Below are 7,701 nucleotides of genomic sequence, written 5' to 3' on the forward strand. Positions count from 1 at the left end.
AGAGATCATGCTAGAAATACTTTCTCATGTTGGACCAAACTGGGTTTGGTTGCGTATGGTGACTGTAATCCTACCAACACTTGATTTAGGAATGCATGTGGTATAATCAGTGACCATACTTCATCTCTTCTCATGAGCAATTGACCAAGGAATTGGCTATTGATCAAGATTTGAGAGGTTGAATTTCCAAGAAATTAGAATTCGATCACTTAAGATTGCCAAGGAGATCAATGAATGCATTGATTGAGGAAGAGATGAAAATGAACTTGATCCGGAGAATGCAACATCTCCCAAGCCCAATGAATCCCCATTTCTGATCTTACCCATTCTCTTTAATTTTTGCAATTTAATTTTATGAGCATCTTCCCCATTCCCATTTACAATTCTGCAATTTACTTTCCGTCATTTACTTTCAGCTCTGTACTTCCAGCATTTACATTTTCTGCTATTTACTTTCCTGCCATTTAATTTCCTGCAACTCTCAAACCAAATTCTGCTTCGCTCAACTAGAACACCCCTCTAATTAAAGTTGCTTGACCAATCAATCCCTGTGGGATTCGACCTCACTCTATTGTGAGTTTTTACTTGACGACAATTCGGTATACTTGCCGAAGGAAAATTGTTGAGAGACAAGTTTCCGTGCTATCACACACAGACGTGTGCGTTCGCACACCAATGCGTGACCCCTCTGGTGGGAGCGTTAGCACAGCCTGTGTGCCTGCACCCCATACCCCTTTTCGCTCTTGTGCGTGCGGACGGACCTGGGTGCGCGCGCACAAATGATCCTTCATGCCAAAAAAAAAGAAAAGAGTCTTCTGTGAGTGCGCACGACCTTGTGCGCACGCACACTTCTCACTCCCTCTTCTGCCAGGAGCGCTCGCATAGCAGGTGCGCTCGCACACCTTCCCCTTTTCTCATAGTGTGCGCACGCACACAACCCTGTGGGTGCGCACGCCTCTATTCTCTCACTTTACTTCTTTTCTTCTCTTCTCTCTACTTCTTCTTTTCCTTTCTCTTCTCCTCTCTTCTTTGCCTTCCTCAACAACCATTCACCACCCACCATGCTCACCTTTAGTAGTTAGTTAGTTAGTTAGTTATTTACTTAGTTAGTTATTTTAATTCTAAGTTTTTTATGCTAAGTGTTGGATGATTGAGTTGGTTTGTTGATTGTATTGAGATATTACTGCTGAATCATTGATATCATTATTACTATCATTGTTGCATATCTTTGTTAAGGTTATAGATTGTGCTTGGTATTGAGTTCCTCACGTTTAATTTTGTGCATACCAAGTACTCATAGCATTGCCTTCATGAACTTCTTTTGGATTCCTAAATTGCATGTTTTGGCCACCATGTAATTGGATTTCGTTGTCTATAGATAGGCAATTAGTTCTTAGTTGATGCATTTTTTTTTGTTGGGTGATGCTTGTGATGATTTATTTTTTTTTAAGTCACCTATTTGATGCATTAACATTGAGAATTGTGGAATTGGGTCATAAGCTTGCCTAATGACACTTTTTGAGCTTTTTAAGCTTTGTGGACTATGCTTGCCATGTTTTCCATTTCATGTCAATTAGGTGTTGTTTCATCATCCAATTCACAATTTCTTGATTTTTGCTTGAATACTTTTATGCTTTTTGATTACTAGTTTGTTTATCTTAACTTACCAGCTTTCTTTAAAGTATTTCAAGCACGCTAGGTTCAGTGAAGAGCATGTTATTTTGCATACTTGTGACTCAATTATCCATGCTAGTTTGTGGGTGTTCTAAATCGTACACAACTTAGAAAACACACACTTGTTTCTTTATGTCAGAAACTTATTCACTCACCTCATTCTAGCGAATATCACCTCATTCCAACATTCTATGCTTCCTTGTTTTTCCATTCACTCGTCTCATGGTGTTATTTCTTATTTTTCATGTATGATGTACCATAAGCAACAAGGGAAGCGGGAGGAAGAGCATGCAGCAACCGATTGATCCATGATGAGCGGATAATTTATACGCCTTTTGGCATTGTTTTTACATAGTTTTTAGTATGATTTAGTTAGTTTTTAGTATATTTTTATTAGTTTTTAAATAAAAATTACATTTCTGGACTTTACTATGAGTTTGTGTGTTTTTTTGTGATTTCAGGTAATTTTCGGCTGAAATTGAGGGACTTGAGCAAAAATCTGATTCAGAGGTTGAAGAATGACCGCAGATGCTGTTGGATTCTGACCTCCCTGTACTCGAAGTGGATTTTCTAGAACTACAGAAACCCAATTGGCGCGCTCTCAATTGCTTTGGAAAGTAGACATCCAGGGCTTTCCAGCAATATATAATAGTCCATACTTTGCACGATTTTTGACGACCCAAACTGGCGTTCAAATGCCAACTCCCTGCCCTATTCTGGAGTTAAACGCCAGAAACAGGTTGCAAACCAGAGTTAAACGCAAGAAATAGGCTACAAACTGGCATTTAACTCCAAAAAGAGTCTCTACACATGAAAGCTCAATGCTCAGTCCAAGCACACACCAACTGGGCCCGAAAGTGGATTTCTGCATCATTTACTTATCTTTGTAAACACTAGTAACTAGTTTAGTATAAATAGGACTTTTTACTATTGTATTTACAGCTTTTGAACATCTTTAGTTCATCTTTTGATCATTTTAGATCTCTAGACCTCCATGGGAGGCTGGCCACTCGGCCATGTCTACCCTATTTTTACTTAAGTATTTTCAACAGTGGAGTTTCTACACACTATAGGTTAAGGTGTGGAGCTCTGTTGTTCCTCGAGTATTAATGCAAAGTACTATTATTCTTCTATTCAATTCATGCTTATTCTTATTCTAAGATATTCATTCACACACAAGAACATGATGAATGTGATGATCATGTGACACTCATCACCATTCTCACTTATGAACGCGTGATTGACAACCACTTCCGTTCTACATGAAAACAAGCTAGAGTGTATATCTCTTGGATTCCTGGTCCACGACGCATGGTTGCCTCTCCTGACAACAGAGTCTTCCATTCCGTGAGATCAGAGTCTTCGTGGTATAAGCTAGAATCAATTGGCAGCATTCTTGAGATCCGAAAAGTCTAAACCTTATCTGTGGTATTTTGAGTAGGATCTGGGATGGGATGACTGTGACGAGCTTCAAACTCGCGACTATAGGGCAGTAAATCCTATTCCTACACGATCGAGAACCAACAGCTGATTAGCCATGCGGGAAACTGTAGAGGACCATTTTCACTGAGAGGAGGGGAAGTAGCCATTGACAACGGTGACACCCAACATACAGCTTGCCATAGAAAGGAGTATGAAGGATTGGATGAAGGCAGTAGGAAAGCAGAGATTCAGAAGGAATAACGCACCTCCATACGCTTATCTGAAATTCCCATCAATGAATTACATAAGTATCTCTATCTTTATTTTATGTTTATTTATCTTTTAAATTATTAAAACTCTATAACCATTTGAATCCGCCTGACTGAGATTTACAAGGTGACCATAGCTTGCTTCAAGCCGACAATCTCCGTGGGATCAACCCTTACTCATGTAAGGTTTATTACTTGGACGACCCAGTGCACTTGCTGGTTAGTTGTGCGAAGTTGTGAAGAAGAAGTGAGATTATAAACGTGCGTACCAAGTTTTTGGCATCGTATTGGAGAATGAATAATCACGATTTCGTGCACCATGTTTTTGGCGCCGTTGCGAGGGATTGTTCGAGTTTGGACAACTGACGGTTCATCTTGTTGCTCAGATTAGGTAATTTTATTTTAATTTTAAGTTTTTATTTTTATTATTTTTATTTTCAAAAAATTTTCAAAAAAAAGATTTAGTATTCTATGTTCTTCAGAATTTTTAAGAAGGAATTCTAGACTTTCATGAGATATGTTGAATCCTGGTTGGCTGTTAAGCCATGTCTAATCTTTTGGACCGAGGTTTCAACTATCCTTAGAAGAGCTTCTTTGTCTTTCTCAGCAATTTAGCTGTTGTATGTAATGTTCCGCTAAAGCTTGGCCGGCTAGTAAGCCATGTCTAATTCCTGGACCGGAGCTTTAGACTAACGTTGCATGATTCCTGGAATTCCTATAAAAAAATTTTGAAATCCTTATTTTTATTTTTTCTAAAATAATTTTCGAAAAACAAATCCAAAAAATTAATAAAATCATAAAACCAAAAATAATTTTATGTTTCTTGTTTGAGTCTAGTGTCAATCATTAAGTTTAAGTGTCAATTGCATGTCTTTATTCTTCTTGCATTTTTCGAAAATGTGTTCATGTGTTCTTCATGATCTTCAAGTTGTTCTTGATGATCTTCTTTGTTTGATCTTTGTATTTTCTTGTTTTGTGTCTTTTCTTGTTTTTCATATGCATTTTCAATTTGTTAGTGTCTAAACATTGAAAATTTCTAAGTTTGGTGTCTTGCATGTGTGTCTTTTCTTAAAAATTTTCAAAAATAAGTTCTTGGTGTTTATCTTGACATTCAAAGTGTTCTTGGTGTTGTTCTTGACATTCAAAGTGTTCTTGCATGCATTTTTATTTTGATCTTAAATTTTTATGTGTTGTTTCATTTTTGCTGTTTGATAGAAAAAGAGAAAAACATAAAAATGATATCTTTTTTCTCTCTCCTCATTAAAAATTCAAAAAAAAACATCTTCCCCTTATTCTCTCATAACTTTTCGAAAATTTGGTTTGATTTAGTCAAAAAGTTTTTAAATTTAATTGTTTCTTATGAGTCAAGTCAAATTTTCAATTTAAAAAATCCTATCCTTTCAAAACTTTTTCAAAGTCAAAAATCAAATCTTTTTCATTTTTCTTTTATGATTTTCGAAAATTTTAAAAATGATTTTCAAAATCTTCTTTTTAATTTTATTTCATAATTTCAAAATCTTTACTAACAATTATTGTGATTGATTCAAAAATTTTTAAAGTTTGTTACTTGCCAATTAAGAAAGGTTCAATCTTTAAACTCTAGAATCATATCTTTTTAGTTTCTTGTTAGTCAAGTAATCAACTTTAATTTCAAAAATCAAATCTTTTTAATTTCCTTTTCAAATCTTTTTCAAAATGATTTTCAATCATATCTTTTTCAAAATTAATTTCAAAATCTTTGATTTTCAAATCTTTTTCAATTAACTACTTGACTTTTTGTTTGTTTTACTATTTCTTATCTTTTTCAAAACCACCTAACTACTTTTCTCTCTCTAATTTTCGAAAATCACTAACTTTTTTTTCAAAATTTCTTTTCATTAACTAATTATTTTAAATTTCAATTTAATTTTATTTTTAATTTTCGAATACTAACTAATAATTAAAATAAAAAAAATATTTTTCTTTTATTTTAATTTAAATTTCAAATTTTTCTCTTCTCACTCTTCTACTCTTCTATTCTTCTACTCACATAAAAGAATCTCTATATTATGACATAGAGGATTCTTCTTCTTTTCTGTTCTCTTTTTTTTCATATGAGCAGGAACAAGGATAAGAACATTTTTGTTGAAGCTGATCTTGAACCTGAAAGGACTCTGAAGAGGAAGCTAAGGGAAGCTAAAGCACAACCCTCTGGAGAGGACCTGACAGAAATTTTCGAAAAAGAAGGAGACATGGCCGAACCTAATAACAATGGTAGAGATGTAAGGAAGACGCTTGGTGACTTTATTGCACCCTCTTCTAACTTCTATGGAGGAAGCATCTCAATTCCTGCAATTGCAGTAAACAACTTTGAGCTTAAGCCTTAATTAGTTTCTCTAATGCAGCAGAATTGCAAGTTTCATGGACTTCCAATGGAAGATCCTCATCAGTTTTTAGCTAAATTCTTGCAAATTTGTGACACTGTTAAGACCAATGGAGTTGATCCCGAGGTCTACAGGCTTATGCTTTTCCCTTTTGCTGTAAGAGACAGAGCTAGAACATGGTTGGATTCCCAACCTAAGGAAAGCTTGAACTCTTGGGATAAGCTAGTCAGTGCTTTCCTGGCCAAATTCTTTCTGCCTCAAAAGATGAGCAAGCTTAGAGTGGAAATCCAAACCTTCAGACAGAAGGAAGGTGAGTCCCTCTATGAAGCTTGGGAAAGATATAAGCAACTGATCAAAAGGTGTCCTACTGACATGCTTCCAGAATGGAGCATCATAAGTATATTCTATGATGGTCTGTCTGAGTTGTCAAAAATGTCATTGGACCATTCTGCAGGAGGATCTCTTCATCTGAAAACCCCTGCAGAAGCTCAAGAACTCATTGAAATGGTTGCAAATAACTAGTTCATGTACACCTCTGAGAGGAATCCTGTGAACAATGGGACGCCTCAGAAGAAGGGAGTTCTTGAAATTGATACTCTGAATGCCATATTGGCTCAGAACAAAATATTGACTCAGCAAGTCAATATGATTTCTCAGAGTCTGAATGGATTGCAAGCTGCATCCAACAGTACTAAAGAAGCATCTTCTGAAGAAGAAGCTTATGATCCTGAGAACCCTGTAATGGCAGAGGTGAATTACATGGGAGAACCCTATGGAAACACCTATAATCCTTCATAGAGAAATCATCCAAATTTCTCATAGAAGAACCAACAGAAGCCTCAACAAGGCTTCAATAATAATGGTGGAAGAAATAGGTTTAGTAACAGCAAGCCTTTTCCATCATCTTCTCAGCAACAGACAGAGAATTCTGCACAGAGCCATTTTGGCCTGGCAACCATAGTCTCTGATCTATCCAAGACCACACTAAGTTTCCTGAATGAAACAAGGTCCTCCATTAGAAATTTGGAGGCACAGGTGGGTCAGCTGAGTAAGAAGATTACTGAAACTCCTCCCAGTACTCTCCCAAGCAATACAGAAGAAAATCCCAAGAGAGAGTGCAATGCCATAACCTTGACCAACATGGCCAAACCTGGAGAGAGTGAGGAGGACATGAATCTCAGTGAGGAAGACCTCTTGGGACGTCCTCTGAACAGAAAGGAATTCCCATTTGAGGAACCAAAGGAATCTGAGGCTCATACAGAGACCATAGAGATTCTATTGAACTTCCTTCTGCCATTCATGAGCTCTGATGAATATTCCTCCTCTGAAGAGGATGAAGACATCACTGAAGAGCAAGTTACTAAATATCTAGGAGCAATCATGAAGGTGAATGCCAAGTTATTTGGTACTGAGACTTGGGAGGATGAACCCCCCTTGTTAACCAATGAACTGAATGCATTAATGAGGCAGACATTACCTCAGAAGAAACTGGATCCCGGAAAATTCTTCATACCTTGTACCATAGGCACCATGACCTTTGAGAAGGCTCTATGTGACCTGGGGTCAGGGATAAACCTCATGCCCCTCTCTGTAATGGAGAAACTGGGAATCTTTGATGTATAAGCTGCAAGAATCTCACTAGAGATGGCAGACAAATCCATGAAACAGGCTTATGGACTAGTAGAAGACGTGCTAGTGAAGGTTGAAAGCCTTTACATCCCTGCTGATTTCATAATCCTAGACACTGGGAAGGATGAGGATGAATCCATCACCCTTGGCAGACCCTTCCTGGCCACAGCAAAAGCTGTGATTGATGTTGACAGAGGAGAGTTAGTCATTCAGTTGAATGAGGACTACCTTGTATTTAAGACTCAAGGTTCTCCTTCTGTAACCATGGAGAGGAAGCATGAGAAGCTTCTCTCAGAACAGAGTCAAACAAAACCCCCACATTCAAACTCTAAGTTTGGTGTTGG

The 7,701-nt window shown here is 37.0% G+C and overlaps 1 non-coding gene across 1 annotated transcript; it reads right to left on the reverse strand.

Annotated features, from left to right (window-relative positions):
• Positions 1-5,998: 5,998 nt before the first annotated feature.
• LOC148561511 (small nucleolar RNA R71) lies at positions 5,999-6,106 on the reverse strand. Its single transcript, XR_015888245.1, has one exon. It is a non-coding gene; the product is annotated as a small nucleolar RNA R71 (small nucleolar RNA).
• Positions 6,107-7,701: the final 1,595 nt, after the last annotated feature.

The sequence above is a fragment of the Arachis ipaensis genome, chromosome B6 (genome assembly GCF_059453495.1).
Source record: "Arachis ipaensis isolate K30076 ecotype BB chromosome B6, ASM5945349v1, whole genome shotgun sequence".
Taxonomy (NCBI): domain Eukaryota; kingdom Viridiplantae; phylum Streptophyta; class Magnoliopsida; order Fabales; family Fabaceae; genus Arachis; species Arachis ipaensis.